This window comes from Danio rerio, chromosome 6 (genome assembly GCF_049306965.1).
Source record: "Danio rerio strain Tuebingen ecotype United States chromosome 6, GRCz12tu, whole genome shotgun sequence".
Classification (NCBI taxonomy): domain Eukaryota; kingdom Metazoa; phylum Chordata; class Actinopteri; order Cypriniformes; family Danionidae; genus Danio; species Danio rerio.
Window position 1 is genome coordinate 51,532,272 of NC_133181.1, and position 25,542 is coordinate 51,557,813.

Here is a 25,542-nt window from a genome sequence, read left to right on the forward strand (position 1 = left end):
GATGGATGGATGGATGGTTAGTTTGTTGGTTGGTTGTTTGTTTGGTTGCATGGATGGATGGTTGTATGGATGGATGGTTGGTTGGTTGATTGCATGGATGAATGGTTGCTTGGATGGATGGTTGGTTGGTTGGTCGGTTGTGTGTTTGGTTGGTTGGTTGGTTGGTTGTGTGTTTGGTTGTGTGTTTGGTTGGTTGGTTGGTTGGTTGGTTGGTTGGTTGGTTGTGTGTTTGGTTGTGTGTTTGGTTGGTTGTGTGTTTGGTTGGTTGGTTTTAGGCGGGCTGTTTTGTTTTGCTTTTTAAGTTTGGAAAAAACGAACTGAACTTTCAATTGCTATTTAACTCTATTTTATATTTATAGTGTTTATTTTGAATTTGCTGAATTTTGTCACTTTTTTAAGGCCCTAAAACAATATATTTAGAATCATTTTAGAACTTTTATGATGTATCTAATGAACGATAAAGACTTCCAATCAGACTCCATCCTGCTTAAAAAAATAAAAACATTTAAATCAGCAGATGACAGAACTGTGCCAAGTGCTTAAAATAAGCACATGGTTATTGTTCACTGACGTGTATAGTTATCAGTTATCGTGTAATATAGTAACAGTATAATATATACTGTTCCACCATTAGTTTGCCTTGGTATGAATAGGCCTTTGTATTGTAAAATCTTTTTCTTTTCTTTTTTGTTATTTACAGGCATGGATGGCTATATTGAGAGCCTGTTGTGCTTGCCGTTACACAAAAGCATATTTAAATTAATAAAATACCAAAAAAATATATTTTTTCAAGAATTCTTCACTTTTCTTGGCTTTTGATTGAAACAAAAAATCCCATTGCAAAATGCCAAAACCCATACTGGAATATTTATGCTGTAAGCCTTTATAAACATTTTAAGAGTGCAGCATATTATGTTTTAAATTCAAGAAAATAAAAAGTCCTTCCATGGCACTGCAGCCATATGGGCTATTGTTTATTGTAGGAAGGCTTATGGTTAAACAGTTTTCTCTACACACATTGGCTTTGTTAAAAATTAATGTTGTCTGCTTGTTTACACCATTTTTGATGTCTATGTGGAAATACATCAGTTAAATAGTGGTACTATGCATTAATCTTTAAATATGACCTGCAAGGTTTGTAATTGAGTCCTGCTCAAGCAGACCCACAGGGTGTGATACAAAGTTTCATGCCGTTTAATAGACAAACAAACATTCTGCAATAATGAGTTTTAATCCACAGTCTCTAAACATAATTCATTGAGTCCCAGCAGTGAGATCAGTTGTCATGTGTTGATGTTTGTGGAAGTGATTATATTAGGCAAATGTAAAGGCTATTTGTTAAAAACATCATCAGACAGTCAGGTAAATTAACTATATAAAAGTACATTAAAACATGCTCAACAGTTTCCACCAGGTGGCGCTGTAATGTCAAACTAATGAAAAACTAGAAAAAACTTAAATCACATACTTCAATATTGATCAATAGATGAAAAACAGTATGTGACTGAACTCAGAAAATGTAGAGTGACAACATGGCAATGTCTACATTACATTGATGTGTACAATGTGTTTTGTTCATTATAGCAAATAAATTCTTTTTGGCAAAACCCAAGGGAGTATGTAATTTTAGGGCTAGCCTGTGATGGTGCAAAGTAGGATGTGTTTCTAGATCAACATGTTTTGTTCTCAGAACAACATTCCTGTTAAAACAATGTTGTGCTGTTCAGGTTCTGACCTCAGTTCTACATTTTGACCTTAATCTGACTTGCACAACTAATTGGTGGGTAGGAACATGCTCTGATGTGTGAACTTTGATGGCATATATACTAATTTGAAATTCATTCTATTTCTGTTAAGTGGCTTAAATTTACCAAACATCACAGTTAAACATTTATGAAGTTTTACTGTTTTAAATAAATGCTGCTCTTAAGCATCTGCCCATCAAATAATCCAGAAAAAAAATGAAAATAGTGTTGAGAAAAAGAGTACTAATTTTTAACTGTTGATTGTAAAAATGCAAAAATAATAATTTGCTAGAAACATCAGTAGTATTTTTACAAAATAAATTATTTTATTAAACTATTTTTTAACTAATTTTTTTATTTAAAGCAGTTTGCATCTTTAAAAATGCCTATGCCAGGGGTTCTGGACACTCTCGCGGGGGACCGTGAGGCTCCAGGATGGGAGGAAAAAAAATGAAAAAAATAAATGTGCAAATTTGTGGTCTTTGATTCATCGGATCAATTTTCGCTGCTAAAATAGACCAAAACAGTCATTATTTCATCAAAAATATATGATGTGTTTTAATTTATTAACAAATTACAGGATTGCGAAGCGGTGTTTTGACTGACATGTAAAGTGACCAATCGCAGTCAACCTTGTCAAGTTTTGCATGAAACATAGGGGCGGGACAAAGGCCTTTCTGTGTTACAGTGGCAGAAAATAACAACTTAAAAACAAATGTTTTATTGAAATAAAGCTTTTCGGATGTTTTCACTATTGAGATGTCTGTTATTTGCAAGAGAAATTAAACCGCGGACATTCTTCCAGCCATTTCTACGATCTGCACACAAGTTTCGCTCTCTTCTCTCAGACGGCGAGTTTACTCGCCTCTGACCTGTCACTTTTCTGAAGCCTGGTTTACTACAGTCTGAATGTCGGTGCAGGAATGCAGGTATTGCGTAATTATTCATTTCTGCAAATGTCACGAGTGAATAGGCTTTTTCAGTCCTCTCATCATCGCTTGTGTGCTCAGATTATATACAATGGCAATCTCTTAGAAGTAGATATTATTTATTTTTGCTCCTTGACTAAACTTAGCCAAAAACTATTAAGTATTTAGGCTGTAATTACTTCTGTATGTGTGTGTGTGTGTGTGTGTGTGTGTGTGTGTGTGTGTGTGGTGCATGACTGGATCTGTAGTCCATGTAACATTGGATTTGTAGTTCTTAGGCAATCTGTGATTTTACCTGCGCCCTGTAAGGATTAGATTGCTGGTGATTGTGACAAGTAGCATCCTGGTAGTAAACAAATACTATGGAAGGCAATGTTTACAGATTTTCAACATTTTTAAAAATATCTTCTTTTTTTGATCAATAGAAGAAAAAAGGACTCAACAGGTTTGGAACAAGTGTAGTGTGAGGAAACTGTGACAGAATATTCAGTTTTGGGTGAACTGTCCCTTTAAGAGGAATCTCTATTTCAGATAGATGTCAGCCAAGTGGCGACAAAGCTGGATTATAAAAATTCAAAGTTGGTCTACACGGCCAGCACCAGAGGCCTGCCGGTGGAAATGCATCAGTCGTCTCACAGATTGTACCCGCTCAGCAGGCCGGCCATCTGGCTTGTCTTTACAGCAAGGACAGAAATACAAATCATACCTAGCCACAGATATTGCAGAGGTTACACATTACCAAAAAGAAAAAAGCACACAGTTCTGACGTAAACTCACTAGAGCGCTGCAGCTCTCAGCCATATGGGGTCTTCTGTGTATCCTCAAATTGTTGGTTCTGTATGTGCTGAGCGCAGGATTTACAGCTACACAGAGACAGGCCTCATCCAACATAACGCAGGGGAATGAACTCGCTGCCATGCTGACACAATGAGGACACTATATGGAGGTTTAAGAGCATCCATTTCCGCGTCTGTTTGAGGAGCTGTGGGTCTTCGTGTGCTAAAGAATATTTAACATCGGACGATGCTGCTGTCAGCAACTGTGCTTTGTCAATATGAGTTAGACGTGCTGTCCTTGGTGTATTCATGCATTATCTACACTGTAAAAGTATCTGTAAATGAGCAGTTTTCCAATATTTTGTGATGTATGTTTTTTTATTTATGTTTTTGAATTGCATTATGGGATCTTGATCTTTCTTCCATTAACTTTTAACCTTGAAAAGATTTAGTAAGTAAGAAGTCAGAAGTAAGTTTTATTATTATTTTTATTAGTTTAACCCCCAGGGGTCGAAGACCACGTTTACACGTTTTGAGGCATCTTCTCCTTATTAAGCTGAAACGAACTTAAAATACACTTTCAGTTTTGGTCGTACAGATAAGAGCTATACATCAATCGAATCTGTTAGGTGTGTACTTTTTTGTATACACCCACAATAACAACAAAAGTGTGGGCACCCCTGCTTTAAAGTGATATTTTGTCTGGGTTGCTGTTGTATATTACAGTACAAAAGTCTTGTAATAAACTGTCAGAACATTTACTGTCATTTCACAGACTAATTTCTCGTTATTTAAACGTTATTTCTTATACAATATATTATTTCAAACTACTAAAATGTCAATAAAATTTACTTTGTTAAACTGTAGAGTTGAATTGTTAACATCAAAAGTCAACAGAGCAGAGATCAACATCTTCTAATGCAATTCCCAATCATAAATAAACAAAAAGCTCAAAATACAGAATACGATTTATTACGGTTATTTAATACAAAATACAGATATTTTTCACATTGTAGCATTGCATAAGACGCCGGCATAATCAGTTTAAATTTGTTAATGCTGTTTCCCAGCAATAAGAGTTGAACTCTAAGCACACAAAAAAAAAAAAAAACTAAAATTTAAAGTGAAAAAAAAATGGCAGTTGTGGATGCCAGAACTTCACGGTTAAAATTACAGTAGAAACCATGAGAATCAAATACGGTCAGCTACTGTTTTTTTTTTTTTTTTATTATTTATAGTATTGGTAGTATTGGTAGTATTCATCAGTGTTTTAAAGTACGAGTATCTACAGATCATAACTTTGTTACAAAAACAACCATAATCAGCGTCATCTACTCAACTTAACACTATTATGGTCACACTGTTAATGCTATAAACATAATTTAATAACAATAATAACATAATATTAATAAAATTATATATAATGTATAAAAGATGAGGAAAAAAACTAAAAGAACCATAGTAATGTCAACAAAATGTCACCAGGAATGTATTCTTTATGTAACCCTTATTTCTTGCTGTTTACACACCAATCTCTTCAACGTGCGTATCATAAATAAACATAGGTTTCCAGGGTGACAATTCGTTTCCAAAGGCCAAAATAAATAAAAATGATAAATAATAAGTAAATAGAAAGCATTTCTAAGTAGATTTAAAAACATTTATCATTTAAATATTAATTAACAACTTCTAAAACTTAAACTTAAATTAAAACTAGAAAAGGAAAAATTTGTAGACGAACTTTAAAAGCCTAGTCTGAAAGCTTGAAATTGTTACCTTTAAAATAACCTTGTTTAAACAGTGGCAGGTGATGTGGACCCCTTGTACATTCTTGTTTTACTACTGTGATTTATTAAAGATGCTTATTGAAATCTAGTGATAAAAACATGGATTTTCTTATACTGAAAACATTATTACATATGAACCACATACACCTGTTATAATTGGCTTCACTTGTTTGTGACCTAATTCGCACTGCATTACATTGTTTATTATAAAAATATTTAGTAGAATCACCTACAGAACTCCCATCTGCATTTTTATGGATTTTGCTATTGCCCTGTTTAGTAAAATCAGCCCATGAATGAAGCATTAATGCAGACTTTTGCCTAAAGTTAACATGAAACTGCACTCACAGCACATTTCGCTTCTGTAATATGATGGATTTTTCAGCTGAAGCATATATTCAGCTAAGTAATATCTTTATAAATTATACTTTTTTCCCCATCAGGATTTTATGGGATTTTAGAAAGTGTCCTTTTCATACCAGAATGGAGTTGAATGTGAGTTTTCAGTGGATTGTTGAGGACTTTGAAGAGGCTTTTTAACCGGTGCGTGGAGGTAAAGTTCACCCTTGAGAAAATCTTGATGTATTCCAATGCGTGCACTCACTTTTCAAACTCAAATATTATGGCTGTTTTTGCCATCGTATTTTTTTACATTAAAGTCAGCTGCCATGAAATTGCTGCGTCAACTGCTGGCAAGATTTTAGAAAAGCTGCATGACTTAAATGCCTAAATCACCTGTATGGCCTAGGATATATGTGAGCCAAATGGAAAGCTGTTCCAGAGGCAGAACAGATTTTTGCATGAAATATTACAGAGATTTTTTAACATGCATGTACTAGGTCATATCATGCACAAAAGCACATACACAATAGCATGCATATATAATAGGCTATATTATGCACAATAAGACCATCAATGTGTTTTGAACGGGACCTATTATGCATACATCACTTTTATTAGGGGTTTAAACACAGTTGTGTGGTAACAGTCTGTGAATATAACCAGATTCAAATGGTAAACATTTATTTATTTCATTTTTTTATAATCACACTTAATAAAAACAGCCTGCAGAAACACTTTGATTGACATTCTCCCTTTGTACGTGTCATAAGAGGGGGAAAGCACCGCCCATTAGTGACGAACTCTCCCTCATTTGCATAGGACGTGAGTCTTGTGCTTAAATCAGCCACTATAGACTGATTTCACACAGATGCCATTTAAAAAGAGAAATAGAGGCTGCGGTAGGAAGAAACCCGGAAGTATCACCGGAGTCACACAAGAATGTTGTGTACCCTGCTGTATATCTTATCAGCGAAAAGAAAGTGACACAAAAAATAATTTTGCCGTCTCTTGGTTAGGAATAGAGCAATATGCTGGTGTTTAACTGCACTGCTTTAATGCACTCCTACATTGGGCTCACACACCTACCTGCACATACAGTCCCCTAAAAATTCGAGAGACCGGGGGTTGGGTTCAGGGGTGAGGTGTCTGAATTACAGTGTGAAAAACTGGGTACTGTGTACTGTGGTGTTAGTAAGTAAACTTCTATGAAGTGTGTTTTGGGCTGCTGCTACGATCGGATCCTATAACAATGTTGGCGACCTGGGGATTTCACAGACCGTGCCTCTGAAGTACGGGAGACTCCTAAGAAAAACAGGAGTGTTGGCAGGTATGCTCATGCATACACTATGCATCCTGACTGTTTCAATACTGTTTTTATGCCGCAGTGGCCATTTCACTCAGTCTCGTGCTGAACACTGAGGAGGAGTTTGGCAACAAATGAATCGCTGAATGAATCATATGGGAGTTGCTGGGAAAATTTGGTAAAAATAAATAAATATTATAAAACCATGAAAGTGATTTTTGACCTTGCATGCAAATCAGCCTGTTATTGGAGACTCTCAAAACCAATCAAATGCATCATGGGAGACTGTCTTTGCCTCGGAAAGTCGACTTCTCTTGACCAAAGACTGGATTTACTAGCGCCACTTCAGCCAGCGTTCTGTAGTCAGGAAACATTTTTCCTAAGGCTGTGATCAGAAAATTTGCTGGATTCTCTGAATGTGGGATTTCCCGATCCTGCAAGCACTCGTTTCACCGGGAAAAAATACTACAGCACGCGCTTCTTATGCACCAGGGGCGCTGCTGCACCCCTCTGAGTCCGGTAGTGCTCACAACGCACTCCAACGCACCCCAGATAGCAAAATACACTCGGGCCAGTTCCGTCTAGATTCTCGCCTGCCGGAGACTCCGGCTGCCGTACTCGGGCCGCCTGCGTCTGAGCCAGAATCGGCCCGCGAGTAATGTGTGCTGCGGCCTGGAGCTGGCGCAACTCAGTCTTCATATACCTTCATATAAAACCTTTTGGTATTACATTGATACATGGTATTACAACCATTTGAATTTATATAACAGCAAACACAGGCTCTAATGTAAACACATAGTGTAAGCACTGCGTTTAACCTTTGAAAAAAATGCAAACAGCATATCCCATAACAAAAAAATCAAAGGATAAAATCCGTAATAATAAACGTATAGTAAAACAAATAATAATAAAAATGACTAAATTATTTTGTAGTGCACAAGAACATCAATATAAAAACAATAAACCTGACCTCCTTGCTAGCTGCCGCTTGGTTGGATCGTATTTTTGTCTGTTTGTTCTTCATCATCCACTGCATCACTTCCTCTTTTTTTCACCTTTATTAATAATATCACAACTATTTGGCCGTTTAAAGAAACTTCTCACACTCAGCTGCTGTGAGATTTTTGCAACTGTACGCAGCGGTGACAAAGAGGAGACAAAACAAGGGCAAGCGCCATCAGCTGGACAGGAGTGGGAATTACAGTTATCTACAACTTACAATAGATCACCCACAGCATAATCCGTTAAAATGACGGACCACCTTCAGATTTTTCCATCACTGCTAAAAAAAATCCATCAATGACGGAAAATATCCGGTTAACGCGACCTCTCTCTGGAATAGTTGGCAAATCATTCCGCTGTGGTGACCCCTGATAAATAAAGGACTAAGCTGAAGGAAAATGAATGTAATTTATATGTGTTTGTATTTATGCATACATAAATATACGCAGTAAATATGTATATATTATCTAAATACAATTTTGAATTCGATTAATCATTTGACCAAACTAAAAAACAACTTTTTAAACATCTAGAAAGTTCAACTTTCTTCTAGGTTTACATGATCTTACAGTCTATTGTGGTTGGACATTTCTATGAGAGCACATGTGCGCTTTCTACAGCATATAAATGAGTAAATAGAGCTAATGCCACAACTCCACTGTGAGAGCCATTAGCAGTGACATTACTGCCCACTAGAGCGAAGCACAGGACGGGTAAGCAGATCCAGACAACTGCTGCAATTTAAGACTTGCAAAAATACATTTCCGAAAATCTGACCATTCATCGATGCAACTGCTCTCCTCCAAATAATAACACGCAAGCCAAACGTTCCCAACAGTTAAATCCATCTGAAATGCATAAGCGGTTTCAACATGCATTAGAGGCTGCTAATGGAACATCTATTTTCTCAGCTCGTTGGTGTTTAATTATCGCATATGTAGCTCATGTATGAATATAAAGATCGCATCATCATGTATGCAATCTGTTTGCGGATGAATGTGCAATTATCCCAATGCATTGCATTCAGTTGTACAATAAGCAATCTTGGCTCTGTAATCAAACATTTATGTTTATGCTTCAGTTTAATATGCAGCTCATTTCCTTCTGCCTTAATTTTGTTTTTATTCTTTGCAAAAACCAAGCTGGGCTAGATGGAGACTTGAGCAGGCAGACGCTATTCATGTGGCATATGTCCTGAACCGCTGTGATCTATGTCCATGTGGCCAGAACTGACCCCCAGTGGATTAACAGATCCAAATTGGCTGTTTGATATATAGCCAGTCCTTGTTAACAGTGTTCCCTCCTGTCAATTCTCTCCATTGCTTTCAAGGTCAGCCATCCTCTTCTGCTGAAGGAATGAGAGAGGTTACTATAATCAGTTATGCTCGCACATACATGCACTTTCAGACTCAGGGAGTGTGAGGGTCAGGGTTTAAAAATGTGTCGCTGAATTTTATTCTTTCCTGTCCTAATGATGGCTAGTAGTGGACATGAATTTGTCATTGAGTATGTTTACATGGACACCAATAATCTGATTTTAATGTGATTAAGTCATAAATCATTAACTCTGATTAAGAGCAGTGGCGTAGCGCAAAATGCGGAGGCTCCCCTGCAGGGATCACCGACGGGGCCCCCAGTTGAAGGGGGGGGGGGGGGGGGGGGGGTGGAGCCAGGGATATACACATATACACATATATCCATGATCGGGAGTTTTCCTGGATGTTAGTATGTAATTTTTTTTAATCATGAAAATTATAATTTTACTTCTTTTCTACATGGATGGATCACTGATCGCACGGGCATTCCTGACAAAAAGCTTGTGTTTGTGTGTATAGAAATGTACTATTCACCCTCCCTGTTAAATTTGATCTAATCCGTGTACTGAAACACACCTCCTCTACTGCTTTCACTGCTCATACTGACGGAGGGAGCGATTTGTTTGTGAATGAATCTCCGTTATGAACAACTCTTTCACTAGCCGACAATAATACAAGTTTCTGGCACCGCAGCATCTCGTTGTCATATTTCTTTTGCATTGTTTGCTGATTTTATTCAACAAAACTAGCATAAGCCGAGTATTTAGTGCGAATTGGAGCTACTTTGCCTTATGAATGCAGTAAGTGACTGTATTAAGCCTGATTTATACTTCTGCGTCAAGTGACCGGCGTAACCCACGGCGCAGGCAACGCACGTGGCTGTGCATTTATACTTCTGCGCGCTGTCTCTGTCGGTCTGCATTAACACTTCCGAAAAGCTAGTTGGCAGTGAGGTGTAAATGTTCCTCTGTGTCGAGTTTCTTCTCTGCCTTTTTGCTTTTCCTGTACACTTCCGGGATGTACAAGTGGCTCAAACTCGCTCATTTTGAGGCAGGAACCGGCGGATGTGCAACAACTTTAACTATGAGGTAAACACAAAACAAAACTTTCCATCCGGAGCTCCTTCACGGGACTCCACACTTGTAAACAATCGCTCGCGCCATTCGCGCGGCTCTCGGTCCCGCCCAGACTCGTCAGCGCTACCAAGCCGACCAATCACAGAGCTTACACTACGCGTTGTTGCAACGTGTAGTTACATTTTTTGGGAGGTGCACGTCAGTGACGGCGATGGCCACGGCGAAGGGCTATGCGTCAGCGCCATAGCATACGCCGGCGTTTGACGCAGAAGTATAAATCAGCCTTTATCATCAATAACGCTACCTGTTTAGCACAAATTTCAGAACATACAAAAACGTAAAAAACTTAATCTTACCTTTGAAATGTTCTGGCTTTGTGCTTTGTTTTCTTTGTTTGCTCGTTACTACACTCGTAGACAGCCCTAAAGTCCCACATCTTCACATAATAACACTGTCTTGTCTAGTGCTGTTGAATGACATTTGTCCTGGGAGCACTGTACCAATGTGGCGGCACTATACACGCATGCTCAGGGTCCCTATGCGATATCTAGTGTATATATCTATGTCACAAATTGAGGAGCGGGGAAAGGAGGCGAGGTGGAGCGACAACGCGGGGAATCCTTCACAAACTGAGGAGCGATCACAAACCGAAAGCGGCGAGAGCGTCAACGTAGCCAGAAGTCATTCATTTTTTGGCGAGAAACAGCGGCGCGTCTTCATTGGCTATGACACGGTTCGGCGGCAAGCAATCAGAATGAAGTAGTCCATCGCTTGAGAGGAGTTCAGAGAACACAGACCTGTGAACTTTGGTTCCGACCACAGTTGTTCCCAAGGGTTTGATAAATGCGGTTCCTGGACTTTCAATTATTGAAAATCGCGACGACATGGGGCCCCCTAATCACGCGGGGCCCCCCCGCGGTGTGTGCCCTGCGGACCCGTCCGTTATGCCACTGATAAAGAGTCGACCATGTGAACTGCGATTTTTAGATTAATTTAATCAGATTAGGTCATAAACTAAAGTGAAAGCAAATTAAGATATGTGGAGTATGCTTATTTCAGTGGCTCTAACGAAGTGCAGTACAGACATTAAATACTGTAATTAAACTAATTCCATTTTGCAGGATATTTACACATTTTACGACAGGACATTCTGTACACACACAGCTGTTTGACACTATTCCCTGCACCTACCGAGTCAGTGAAGCCGCCTTTCCACTGCACACGACATTTGGACAGGATTGTCGGAATACACCCTCTTGTGGCAGTCGCACAGAATTTTCAGTATTGTCGTGCACCATGGGAGAGAAGCAGTTCTCGCAGTGGCCAAAACAATGGAGAGCAAAAGCAAGAGCGTTTATTCGCCGTGCATTCACCATGGTTGAAAGAATGAATACTAGAGACTCATAGATCGCTAAATATATTGGAGGGAATGTGGAGACAACATTAAAAAAATTATAATTTTAATACTCATTTATGATTAGAAATGCTTTTTCTGATATAAACAATAACCAATAAAACTACTATTTCTCATCTCGAGTGCACGGACCTGCTTGCACAACACTGAAATACATCACATCCAGTCGGCCGATCACATACAGTCTAGTCTCAGGAGTTACAATATTTAAACGTATCCGCAGCTCAATTCGGATGCGAATTTTCCGCATACGGAGATGTTCAGAACTCCATGCAGCTCCCAGACTACTCTCCATTGGAAATGATGGACTTCCGGTCTGTGGCTTGTCGTGTAGGGAAGGAGGCTTGAAGGACCACAGACACCTGCATTGCCAAATGCAGAGGTCCCCCCCATATATGGCATGTAATATCAAATTCCATTAAAACAACATTCTTCCAGCAGTTCATACTTTTATCCAATATCTCATTTGTCATGGTGGGCATGCATGAAATGTTCCTGAATGAAAGTGAAATTGCCAAACACAGTTAAAGTCAATAAATTAAAAATGAAACACTCGATATTACACGTAACTCCAGAGAAAATGTGGATATCGTGGTGAAGCAATGACGTTAATAGAATTATGTGCCATAACATGTAAAACTGGATCATGAAAGGAACATTCAAAAAGCAACTCATGTAAACACCTTAATCATATTATTATCTTATTCACATTAAGGCAAATATTTTGATTACTGATGTCCATGTAAACATAGTCAATCTCTATGAGCATTGATTTGTGGATAAACTAATTCTTTTAAGTGAACCTGTTAAATATGTTTGCAAGTCACTCATAACAGTTCGTTTCTTTGGTGCGCTAAAAAAAAGGGGGTTGTAAACAATTTGTGTAGGCAAAACAAAGTAAGTTGAACATTACTAAAATTAATTTGTTTGTTCAAGACATATCAACTTTTTGCAGACGCTTAAAAGAAATTAGTAAATCCAAATCGGAAAAGTCGACTAATTTACAGACAAAATAACACTCAAATGTAACTTCAAGATGCCATAAGAAATGGAACAGATTTGATTTGTGGGATATATCAAAGGATATCTATGCTGCCTTCAAAATCTTGTCAGAAGTAAGACTTCTAGATACAGGAAGTAAAGCAGTATTTGAGCCTGGTTTCTCTCAAGGTTTTTTATCCTTCACTTTCCCCAATTGGTGAAGAATTAGCATGTTGCTAGTATGTTTGTTAGTATGTTTCTAGTTTGGATTGGTGTATTGCTGAAATAATTTGTTGTTATGTCCAATGTAAAGTCAATGGCAGTTTTTTACAATGAAAGGCTATGGAACAGTTGCTAGGATGCTGTAAGTGGTTGCTAGGGTGTGGCTAGAAAGTTGAAAGGTCATCAGTGATTGGCAGATTGGTAGTCTGAGTTAAATGAGCACAACCTTAAGTCTGTATGACAGTCTGGTGCAAAGTTATGAGGTCATAAAGTTTGGTCCAATGTTAAGTCAGTGGGACTTTTCCGAATTTTCCAGGTTAGTTTTGGGAAAACCATTAGTCGGATCAGTTGGAAAAGATATAGCAACTTAATTCAGTACAGTTTAGAGGTTTGGAGTAAGTTTGGTAGTTGTATGAACAGTCTAGGAGGAGATGGATTCCTAGGAGTCTCAGGAAGAAGAGGAAGTTTATGACAGTATGTTGGCTTTCTCAAGCCACCATATTGATTCAAATGTAAATGTATTTTCCATTGGACTCAATGAAGTCTAGTTCTGCATTCAAGATCCACTCCAGTTCTGAGACATCACAGCAAAGAGTTGATCTCATTGGACCCACAATCTAAGTTACACATTACTCCAAGAATTATAAGTTGTGAGTAAAGTTAAGTTGAAGAATCTAAATGATTTATGTTTATCCAAGAGTTTCTATGCAGAATGCTATATTTTGACTTATTATTACTATTAGGCTGTGGTTGTCATGCTGTTTGCTGTTTCAAGAAAAAAGAGAGGAGCTGCTGTACCACCTGTCTTTCTCTTTCAGCTCTGTTTATATCAGCACATTATGTAATGTTTTTGTTGTTGATGATGTTGTTTCAAGGAACTTCAGGGGACCTTTAAAGTCTGTGTGAACCGGATGTTCCTGCTGACTTTACTCCAGTTTTGTGACGTATTTCCAGCTAAAACATAATAGTCAATAGTGGGCTGTGGTGTTATTTTAGCACTCCTCTTTATCATCTCTCACTCACAATAAACTTGGAATGGATTGGTTAATAGGATATTTCAGGCAAATAGTCAAATCTTTTGTTCATCCTCCACTTATTTCAAACCTGTCTACTCTTGAAGTTACTTTAAAGATTTTTAAAAATAAGTAGCCATTGACTTGTTTTTTTCATTGTTTGTTTGAGTTAAATTGAGCCAAAGGTTCCATGAAGTGCTTTAAAATGTGCATTTTTATTCGATGTTTGACCTAATCCAAACCGAGAACAATAGCAGAGTGTGACATAGTGTAGCTCCTCCCCTTTAAAAAAAACTGCCAATAGCATTTTGTTTTATCACTGCTCTTCCAGTGAGAGTGGTTGAGCTTAAGTGCATCAAATAAAAAGCAAACGAGAAGCGTCGCAAAAGGGGGTGGGGGGTGTCAAATACTAGAGAGCATTTGATTGGTCAAGATTTGATGAGAAACTGAAGTATGACATGACGTGAATAAAACAGTTGATCCATTTAGACGGAAGTGACAAACTACAAGCTTTACATGTTTATTCATTTGTTCATTTTCTTTTCGGCTTAGTCCCTTTATTAATCTGGGGTCGCCACAGCGGAATGAACCCCCAACTTATCCAGCACATGTTTTACGCAACAAATGCCCTTCCCGCTGCAACCCATCTCTGGGAAACATCCATACACACTTATTCACACTCATACACTACCGACAATTTAGCCTACCCAGTTCACCTGTACCGCATGTCTTTGGACCAGAGCACTCGGAGAAAACCCACACAAATGTAGGGAGAACATGCAAACTCCACACAGAAACGCCAGCTGTGCCGAGGCTCGAACCAGCTATCCCAGCGACCTTCTTGCTGTGAGGCGACAGCACTACCTACTGCACCACTGCTTCGCCCGAGTGTATATATGTGGTTCTATTTTCTAATTTTCTTTAGAGCCTTCAATAAAAGACAAGAAAAAGACAAGCATTGCAATGCAATTACTGATGCGTGTCTGATTGTTGCACATTTGACTGCAAGACCCTGAAACAGATCAATACCAGACTTCAAATCCCAGGGCAGGACTTGATGAGTTATGAAGTGAAATAAGTATAATTATTGTGCCCTTCATTACAAACATCCTCAGTTTGGAAGTCAGAAATGTATGCTGTCATATTGCATTAGTAGAGTAAACACTAATTTGTCTTGATGCCTCTTGGACAGAAGGGCCACCTACTCACCTGTCAGTCAGCATTTGGACTGAAAACAACTACAGAAAAGAGTTTCTTGGGATTAAATATTATTTACTGATTTAAAGTAAACTGTTAATATAAAGTTCAGATCTTTTTTTTCCAGATTCCAATTTGTTGTGATTGAAAATAAGGGGTATTTTATCAAATATTTATTAAATTGTATAAAACATTAAAAAAAAAACTTTGGTATTGTTTCATCTAAACTGTTCAGTTTAAACATGTCTGTTTTTTTTTTATTTTCACCAAATGGTTAATTTTACGGCCTAAATGTGATCGGTAACTATATGTAGAACTTTATACAACAGCTCTGTCTGGTTCTCGAATCTGATTGGCTAATAGCCATGCGGTATTCTGCAATAACAGCACTTCTAAGACTGATTTATACTTTCGCTTGGCTCCGCATCGCAGACCTCCGTTAACTGCATGCGCACCTCACCAAATAGATGAGGCTTTATGCTTGAGGCGTTCGCTGTTGTGATATTCTTTAAAGTCAAAAGAAACTGACCGTAAAATCAGACTGATAAACAGAAGTAAAAAGTTTCCAAAACTACGTCATATCATTTATATCATTCAATATTTTAAAACTAATTATTTTTATTATTTTTAATAATTATTTTAATGATTAAAAAAATATTTTTATAACCATTCAAGATTTTTTTAAATCAAACTTTGATGCATCGCTGACATTTGTTTATATCTCCCTATTAAAGCTTATTAAAATATGAATGAAATATGAGAACATGGGTTGCTCTACATATATATATATATATATATATATATATATATATATATATATATATATATATATATATATATATATATATATATATATATATATATATTATTATTGTTATTGTTATTATTATTATGGCAAAATTAAAAGCAAAAAGTGCACTTACTAAAAAAATACAGATTTTTATTTATTTACCTATTTTTTTTAGACTTTTATTTTGACAATTGACACATTACTGTCTGGCTAGTTTCTTTCCTATACTTGTCTACTTGCTTAAAAGGCAAAATGTATAAATATTCCTTTCCATCAAAGAAATTATTTGTTCCTTAATTATAGTTTTGAAACTATTAAATTGTTTTAAATTCAAAATTGTAATCTATACAGTACATCAGTGTAAAGCAGTGTAAAACTTTTTTATGGCTTATTTTGGCTTTACAACCTTATCCCTTGGGCTTTTCCAATTTTTTTACAAAAACTTTTCTCCAGCTATGCAGTTTATTTATAGGGATAGTGCCTGTTCTAAATATTTAGAATTTCGGAGATCGGCGGTCATCAGGCTGTTTTACTGAGCAGAGCAAAGACGATTGCGCACACAGAAAGCACATAATAATCCTTTAGAGGAGAAAAACTCATCACTCAACATTTTGTTTTCTTATTTCAAACTACAGCTGATCAAATCATTTTAAAACGGGTATCGTCACTGGTGGGACACTGAGGCACTCCCACCCGCACTGATATACAGCCATATTGCACTGCTACGAGTGTGAAATTGCTCATATAAACATAGGCATGTATGTTAAAATGTCACACTCATTCAAAGTTTAATACCATGACACACTAAAATAATTTTGTTCAGCTAAAAGTTTCAATTCTTAAAGTTCCAATCAGTTCTGATTCTGATAACGTCTTATAAAACCTTTTATAAAAATAAATGTCATAAGATCCACAGTAATAGTAATACAGTTGAAACCAGAAGTTTACATACACATTTTTTTTAAATGTCTGATTGTAATTCATACTAAACGTTTACTATTTTAGGTTCGTTAGGATTACCTAAATGATTTACATTTGCTAAATGCCAAAATTATGAGAAATATTTTGAGAATTTTTATTAATTTGTAGACAGTCAGAAATTTACAACATTTTATTGGAATTTTTTAGCTTTGCTTTTAAACTGTATAACTTTGGTCAAATGTTTTGGGTATCCTTCTACAAGCTTCTCACAATAGTTTAAAGGAATTTTGGCCCATTCCTCCAGACAGAATTGGTGTAACCGAGTCAGATTTGTTGGCTGTCTTGCTCCCACAAGCTTTTTCAACTCTGCCCACAAATTTTCTCTAGGATTGAGATCAGGGCTTTGTGATGGCCACTCCAAAACATTCACTCTGTTGTCATTAAAGCACATTTTAACTAATTTGGCAGTATGCTTAGGGTCATGGTCTTTTAGGAAGACCCATTTGTGCCCAAGTTTTAATTTCCTGGCTGATGTCTTGAGATGTTGCTTCAGTATTTCTACATAATGTTCTTTCTTCATGATGCCATCTATGCTGTAAAGTGGACCAGTCCCTCCTGCAGCAAAACAGCCTCACAACATGATGCTGCCGCCCATATACTTCACAGTTGGGATGGTGTTCCTAGGCTTGTAAGCTTCCCCTTTGTCTTCCAGATGTAACACTGTTCTCTATAGCCAAACAGTTCAATCCTAGTTCCATCAGACCACAGGACATGTCTCCAAAATCATTCTTTTTCCCAGTGTAATTTAGCAATTTGTAATCTGGCTTTTTTGTTGATTCTGTCTGGTTGATTTCTCCATGTTGTCACAAAAGGAAGCCGTGTGTTTGAGGTTTTCCCTAAACACTTTTCTACAGTTGTGCCTCCAATTAACTAAAATGTTGTCAATTAGCCAATCAGAAACTTCCAAAACCTTGACACCATCGTCTTAGCTTTTTCAGGGGCAAAGTAATCTTATTGGATGTAAACTTGACTTTCAAGAAAAGTTATAACAATTTCTCAAAAAATCTCTCTCTAAATATTCTGTTATTAAGCATAACAGAAACAAATTTGATAATCCTAACTTACATAAAAGAGAAAAAGTTTAGTCACATTAACATCTGACTTTTTTTAATGGTTATGTGCCTTTTTATACAGTGTATGTAAACTTCTGGTTTCAACTGTATGTATTAAATGTTAAGTAAAATGTGGATAAACAACACTGTTAATGATTCCGCCACAACAGTTCGCCAGAAACTTTCTGTAAATTAATTACAGCAAAAATACTGTATTTACATTTAACGCACCATTTATCTTGATGTGTGCTATTTATTTACAGTATTGTACATTTTTACTGAAAAATAAGCAGTTATTTTCACAATGCAACCTTACAATGCAGTAACTTACTGCATAACTGTCAGTGAAATATAGTTCATTATATAGTTAAATACTGTGTTATTTACAAAAATGATTAACAGTGAACATAAAATGATTTTTATACGTATTCTCTAAATGTTCTCTGAAGTTATTAATAAGAATATACAAGCATAATGAATACAAGCATAATGAACCCAGGTGTAAATGCAGCTCTGTCTCTGACAACTTTTGATTGGTTGTCTGCACGTACAGTAAGTGTTTATGACAGATGTCGAGGTGTAAATGGGGTGAAAGATCTGCGTTGGAGTTGAGAAAACTGTATGAGCCGAGAAGTCAAAACCACAAGATCAGAGATGCCACTGATTTAGGTCAATAGAATAAAATACCTACTCCTTCTTAACAAATTTTTTCAAAATTTCAGGCTAACATCTTTTAGAAGAGCGATGACAAATTAACCTTAGTGTGCACCAAAGCGAATTAGAAGCTGCGAAGGTCAAAGTCTCCCCTACTCCCCTACTACGTCACAGCAGCAGAAATCTATAACAATCTAAAAAAAAAAAAATAGATTGAATGAAACAACCAGACTAGCGGTTTTTTGAACCTCTTTTCTATATAAACTCCATATATGACCCCATCAGGAGAGTCACACGACACTTCCTTTCCTTTCACGTTAAACCTTGATGTGTTGAACAATAGAGACCTCACCGGGAGAGCGCTGCCTTTTCTATTCTTTTCTGCCTTTTTCATGACATGTTGTTTTTCTTTACGCGCTTGCATGTCCCGTCGGTCATCAGATCTTAACACTATTTTGGCGTAGGGCCACACACATGACACAAAAAAGCCACAGTTGCTCCTTAGTTGTGGTTAACCTGAGCGCAAGGTTTCATGAGATAAAGTAGAAACCTATTGATGTCAGCTTTGTTGAGGTTTTACTACAGAGAGCGGAGAAAGTAAATAATTTGGCTTGGTGTCACGTAAGGACATCACCTCTAAAATGAAAGAGTGACTGGGCCTTTGAAATCCTCAGAAAGGAATGGGGAAAATGTTTTTTATAGTTTGACCCTGCTGATGTTTTCATTTTATGGTTTGAGTCTTCTCACAGAGCTGGAGGCACTGGTTAGTTTAGGAGTGAAAAAAATTGTGTAAGTAGTGCATTCACACTGAAAACTCCAAAAATAATAAGTGTACTAAACTCCGCGGGTCCGTGATGTCATCGACTTTCGCTTTAACATTTAAAGGGCTAGCATTGCACCAAACCCTCTTAAGTGGTTTCGTTTGAAAGAGTAGAATCTATATTTTATGCACATATGCATCACTTTGGTTTTTATTGTATCGTACAAAAGTTATTTACACTTAAATACACTGTATTTTGGACACCCGAGCTGGGTATTTTACATTGGTTCATTTTCATATTTTTCATATGACACATGTACAAGTTATGGCTCAAATGAAAGCTCTTGCTGGTGCTCATACGGTTCTAGCATTCTTTTTACTGAATTATATTCACATATCAAACAGTTGCCGAATGAATCACGGTGTTTTCATGCCGCAGAACTGAAAACAATACATTTATGATCAATAAGCAGCCTCAGATAGCACAGACAGCTGTCATCACTTACCTTAAGCTGTGCGCTTCAGGGCCATTTCTCCTCTGTTTTTGAGGTGATGTGCATAAGCAATCCTTTTATAAGTCTGATGTGGTACAAACACAGTGAATTATGTTTGATCAAACAAAAGAATAGTGAAATGTGAAAACAATGATTGATTCCTGTGGCTTGTACAGCACCTCTTATCAGTTGGAGTACAATAACTTTTGTATAGATTATGGTAGAGACATTTTTTTTCCTATGATTACAGACATGTGCAGGAACCACCAAAATTATGTACAGCAAGCTAGACCACACAGAAGCTAAAAGGTACACTTTCAAATTTGAGCTTATAAAAAAAATACAAAAAGCGCCTCTTTTTTAGGTGTTTATTATAACACAGACAGCATATACAGATATTTTAAACACTTTAAATAGTGTTTTATGAAAATTCAAAGGGGTTTTCTTTTAAAATGACACCAAATTTTTGCATTTACACCTCTGTATGTGGATTTTGGAAGCTTTCAAATTTGGGTAGGCAAAATCCAGGCGGAAATCCCAAAATAACAGCAGAGTTTAACTGGTTAATTACCAGTTAATTACCAAAAAATAAGTGTGGATGATGGACACGCACTTGTCGGTCGCTGCTTTGCTCATGTTGCGGAAGGTTGTGGAGCTTTTGGACACTGATGTTGGATTACATTATTTATTTTGTATTGTGAAAGCAAAATTCTCCTACGAGAGTTATTGTACCACCTCCCGATGGTGAATGCAGTTATACTCATGGCAGGTATTATCTGGTAGTTTAGTCATTTATTTCACTAATTTGGCAAAGGTCAAACGTCATCAGGCAATCGGTTTGAATTGCCACTTAGTAAAAAAACAATTAGTTTTCAGTTTGGGATGACACTACATACAAAGCAAGAATCTTATTCATGTTTCTTTGCACGTAAACACACGTCGAGGACAACAGGAAATAAAAAAACCTGCAACTCGTTAATTGCGTAAATTTTTTTTAACGCATTCATTATTTCAAATTAATCGCATGCGTTAACGCATTAATTTTGACAGCACTAAATTTGTAAAATAATAATTTGATTAAGAAAATATATGTAAAGTAGGTTAAATTCAGTTATTTTGCAACGTACAGAAAACATTAGATTAATAATGCTTGATTGTTTCCTGGATTCAAATTAAGGCTTTAGATGTAAACAGGAAGATGGAAATGACAAAATATTTCTTTACTCAAAAAATAATTGAAATGTTTTTAAAATGTGGGTCAAGATAGGCCAAACATACGTGGCCCACATATTAATTTTTAACATCTGGACCAAATACTACATTTGACATCTGGCCTATGTCTTGCATGCCGCCTTAGAGATGATTCCACCTCTATCAAACCTGGGCCATGTTTGGCCTATATGCTGTATGCCAGAACCGGGCGAATGCCTGCTGTGTCAGCTTTATGCCAAATCTTTGCTACCTGGGCAGTAACTGTAAGGAAGTGATGACAATGTGCTGTTGGTATTTCGGCACTGTTGTGTACGTAGAATTTGTTGTGTGTTTATGAAGTCCCCGCTCTTGGTTGTAGTGTGAAGTAGAGCTGCACAATTAATCGCAAAAAAGATTGCGATCTATGCACTACTACTCTCATAGTAATGACTGAATTTACTCTGTTGTTAATTCAAGATATTGTGTTGACTATGTTAAATGTCCCTCACTTATTCATTTATTTATTTATGTAATTTTTTTATTATATTTTTAAGGGGGGGGGGGGTCAATTTATTCTATTATTTATTATTTTTTATTTTATTTTTTTATTCTTTGTGTGTTGTCTTGTTGATTCATTATGTAAAACCGTTTAAAATAAAATACAATTTTTTTTTTTAAAGATCGCGATCTCGATTAAACAATTCTGCCAATCATATTTTCAAGTTCAGGAGAGAAGCAAAGGCGGCGGCATGAGTCTTTTCATTGTTTCACATACATTGCTCAGCGACATGGACACCTCCAAATGATGTTGAAAGAGTCACATACTGTATTTATAAGGTATAGTTCACCTAAAAATGTTAATTTTTTCTTAATGTAATTGCGCTGTATTCTCGGCCGGGAAACCACACATGACGTGAGCTGCTGACCGTGAGCTGTTAACACAGAGAGGCCGGGCGCGTGCTCTACTTAATGATAGACATGCGGGCGTCTACTTTAGTGAACAGAACCTGCATATGCTGTGAGTGATAGGTAATAAAGTTGTTAATAATATTCGGTTTGTGGCACAGAGTGATCGTTTGAAAGCCGCGCACAAAGTATGAACAGCACACGGCAGTGAAAATGAAACCGAAAGCGTGCACGACATTTAAATAATCATATCGCATTTTAGAGTTATCATTGCGACAAGCATTTGATGTTTTTTCTTTCGTAGCGAACATAGTTGTGCATGAAAATAAACGTTGACAGTGTCAGTATACCTACTCTCGCCTATGTAATGTTGATTTTACCAGTGAATTAAATGGTCTTATAATGTTGTCAATGACAGATTGCAAGCATAAGCCTTTATCTCAAACATAATTCAACATCAGAATTATTATTAGTAGAATAAAATTATTTCTAGAAACCAGTAGACCTACACATAGTATTGTTGTTTTACCATGTTTGAGAAAAAAACAACAATAATAATTGCCGACTCATATTAACCTTTATCTTACATCTACAGAATCGTGAGAAAATCGTGATCTTTATTTTAAGCAAAAAAAATTCTAATTTTAGCCAGAATCGTGCAGCTCTAATGTGAAGTAAATTTCAGTAAGCTAAAATGACATAAAGCGGTTGTCAGAGTAATTGGCGGTTCATTCTGCTGTGGCGACCCCTGTTTAAAATAAGAGGGAAAGTAAGTGAGTTTGTAGTATAGTAAGTAGTTCTAAAAAGCTCCATCTTATTCTGACATTAGCCTTTGAACAGCAGTGATTTACCTTGAACCACATGGCCAAATGAGAAAAAGCTCTTTCTGAGCATTTATGTAATCTTTCTCACAGATGTCAAAGAGATTAACAACTGTAAACAATTGTTGCGCTCAGGGGAAAGGATTTGACCCTTAGGAAACTCTGTGCGCGTGTGTGCGTGCGTGCGTGTGCGTGTATGTGTGTGTGTACGCTTGTATTTGGGGAACAAATGTCCCCACAAATGCTCCGGTTTCCCCCACAGTCCAAAGACATGTGGTACAGGTGAATTGGGTAGGCTAAATTGTCCGTAGTGTATGAGTGTGTGTTTGAATGTGTGTGTGGATGTTTCCCAGAGATGGGTTGTGGCTGTAAGGCATCTGCTGCGTAAAAACTTGCTGGATAAGTTGGCGGTTCATTCAGCCTGCAACCCCCAAAATAACAGTGCTTGTGACTCACGACCCACACATTCCTCAGAGGTGGTCATAAAAATACAAAACATTTTATGTTGCTGTTTTTTTGAATAACTTTGTACTACTATTTTAGACTTATGGGGGTTATAAATAGAATATGGCAATTCTAATAGTTTAATGAGGCCCTGTTTACACTAATACTTTTTAGTTTTAAAGAACATAACTTTTGCTACGGTTTCACCTTCCATCCAAACATGTCAGAGTGTGTGTGGTCATGTGATGTGCGTTTTCAGCTGTGTAGTGTAGATCTGTTCAGAAATGTTAGCTGGAACGGCAGTGTGGACGTCGATCGTTTTCGCTCTAAAATGCTGTTTTAAAATGAAAATGTATTAGTGTAAATGGGGCTTAAAATGTATTTAACTTTTGGAAATCATCACGCGACCCCCGGTCATTAGCCCCTTTCACACAGTGCTACCGGCAAATATCCGGAAAATTTCCGGAAGACTTCACTAGTAGTTTCATAATTTATACAGAATAAACTATTCAAACATCCATTCCAAAATACCGGTATATTCTGACATCATTAACCAGAAATGACCTCTAAACGGCTGCGCTTGTATTTCTAAACATAGAAGGGGTCGGCCTTTTCCTAATGGTTTCACTTTTATTTAAAGTCTTAACATTCATGCAGCTGCTTTGTCCCAGAGACAAATTCAATGTGACATTACAAATTCTGTGGATGGATAATATATACATATGCAATGAATGTAAGCCTGCTAACTGTGCGTGGTTCAAAAGATCGAATATGTAAACTTTGTATATATAATTAAATAATAATAATTAAAAGCCTGCGTGCAGGGCATTTATTTTGAGGGCGAGGAAAATGGGCATTTCAGAACCTCCTACATGTGTATAATGATTTTAAGTCATTTATCCATTGTTGTGCCCTAAATTTAAAAAAAAAGAAAATCGAGCCCAAAATCTTGTTTTGTTTAGTTTTGAAGAAACGCAAAAATGGCTGTTTTCTTCATTTATTCCATTTAAAACTGGTAAAAAATTTTACAAAACACACATGGACCGAACACTTTCAGCTGTCGAGATGTTCATAATGTGTGTGTGTTGACGCTCACCGGCTCCTTCACATGCACACGTGTCAAGCAGAGCTTGAAGGTAAACAAGCAGCAGTTTATCATAAGCATTTTATCGATTTTTTTTACACAGTTGGCATTAAGAAAGAAATTAGAAACGTTATCTGACTAACATCTAGCAGCTAAATGTTTCTGGAAAAATAATTAAGGGCTTTTATTTTCATGAACCGGACGGATATAGATGCATCTGAGTGCTCTGATTGGCTGGAGTAGACATCTTATGTTACGCATTCTAGAAGTCTTTCCGGCAATTTTTCTTCTGCGTTTACGCAGGGCAGCATTTTGGGAAATTACCAGTAATGTTACAACTTCTCTTTCAGGGAAATTCCCAGAATGAATTTATCGGTATTTTCAAAAAAGGGTCTGTTCACACATACTTTGGTAACCACTGGTGTAGGGGTAGGGTTGGGATATATGTACTGTTGTGCAAAATCAAAATTATTAGTCCTCCTGTGAATTTTTTTTTTTTTTTTTTTTTTTTTCAAATATTTGCCAGAGAGCAAGGAATTTTGACATTATTTCCTATATTTTTTTCTTCTGGAGAAAGTCTGACTTGTTTTTAATTTTTTTTAAACATTTAAAGCTCAATACAATTCACCCTCGTAAGCAATATTTCTTTTTTCTGAATATCTACAGAACAAACTATTATGTTTATAAATGCGTTGAAAAAATCTTTCTGTTAAACAGATAACAAAATATAGAGGGGGCTAATAATTCAGGAGGGCTAATAACTCTGACTTCCACTGTATATGAAACAGTCTGTACAGGATAAAAACCATTACGTCTGTGGGAAATCCTCATAAAGATGGCTGTAGTGTGTGTGTGTGTGTGTGATTGTTTGTCTACGTGTCTTGTCTCATGCACAGTTGCAAACGTTTATCCTAATTGTCAGTTATTATTTTTCCTTTTTTTTTCTCCCTAACCTTATTGAAGTATGTGTAGCATCAATCAGACCTAATTATAAATGAGAAGTATAGCACGTGCCGCAGGAAGTATATCAGCGCCAATGGCTATTGCTATATAATGGCTGTTTGTTGACATTGGACACATTGACACAATCCCCACGCTATATATGCTATCTCAAGAACCCCACATTGTAACCTGTATCCTCTAAAGGAGACCCCATCTGAGTCCTGAATGGGTGGATAAACAATGAACAAAGAGGAGGAGAGCAGGGACACAAGTGGGCATGGTGGCAGACACGAAGGAGCCAATGAAAATCTTTCTAGAAT

General features: G+C 36.9%; 1 protein-coding gene across 9 annotated transcripts in view; it reads left to right on the forward strand.

Moving 5' to 3' along the window:
* The window catches only part of slc16a1a (solute carrier family 16 member 1a), a 71,831-nt gene that overhangs the window by 18,885 nt on the left and 27,404 nt on the right, over positions 1-25,542 (forward strand). The window lies entirely within an intron of this gene.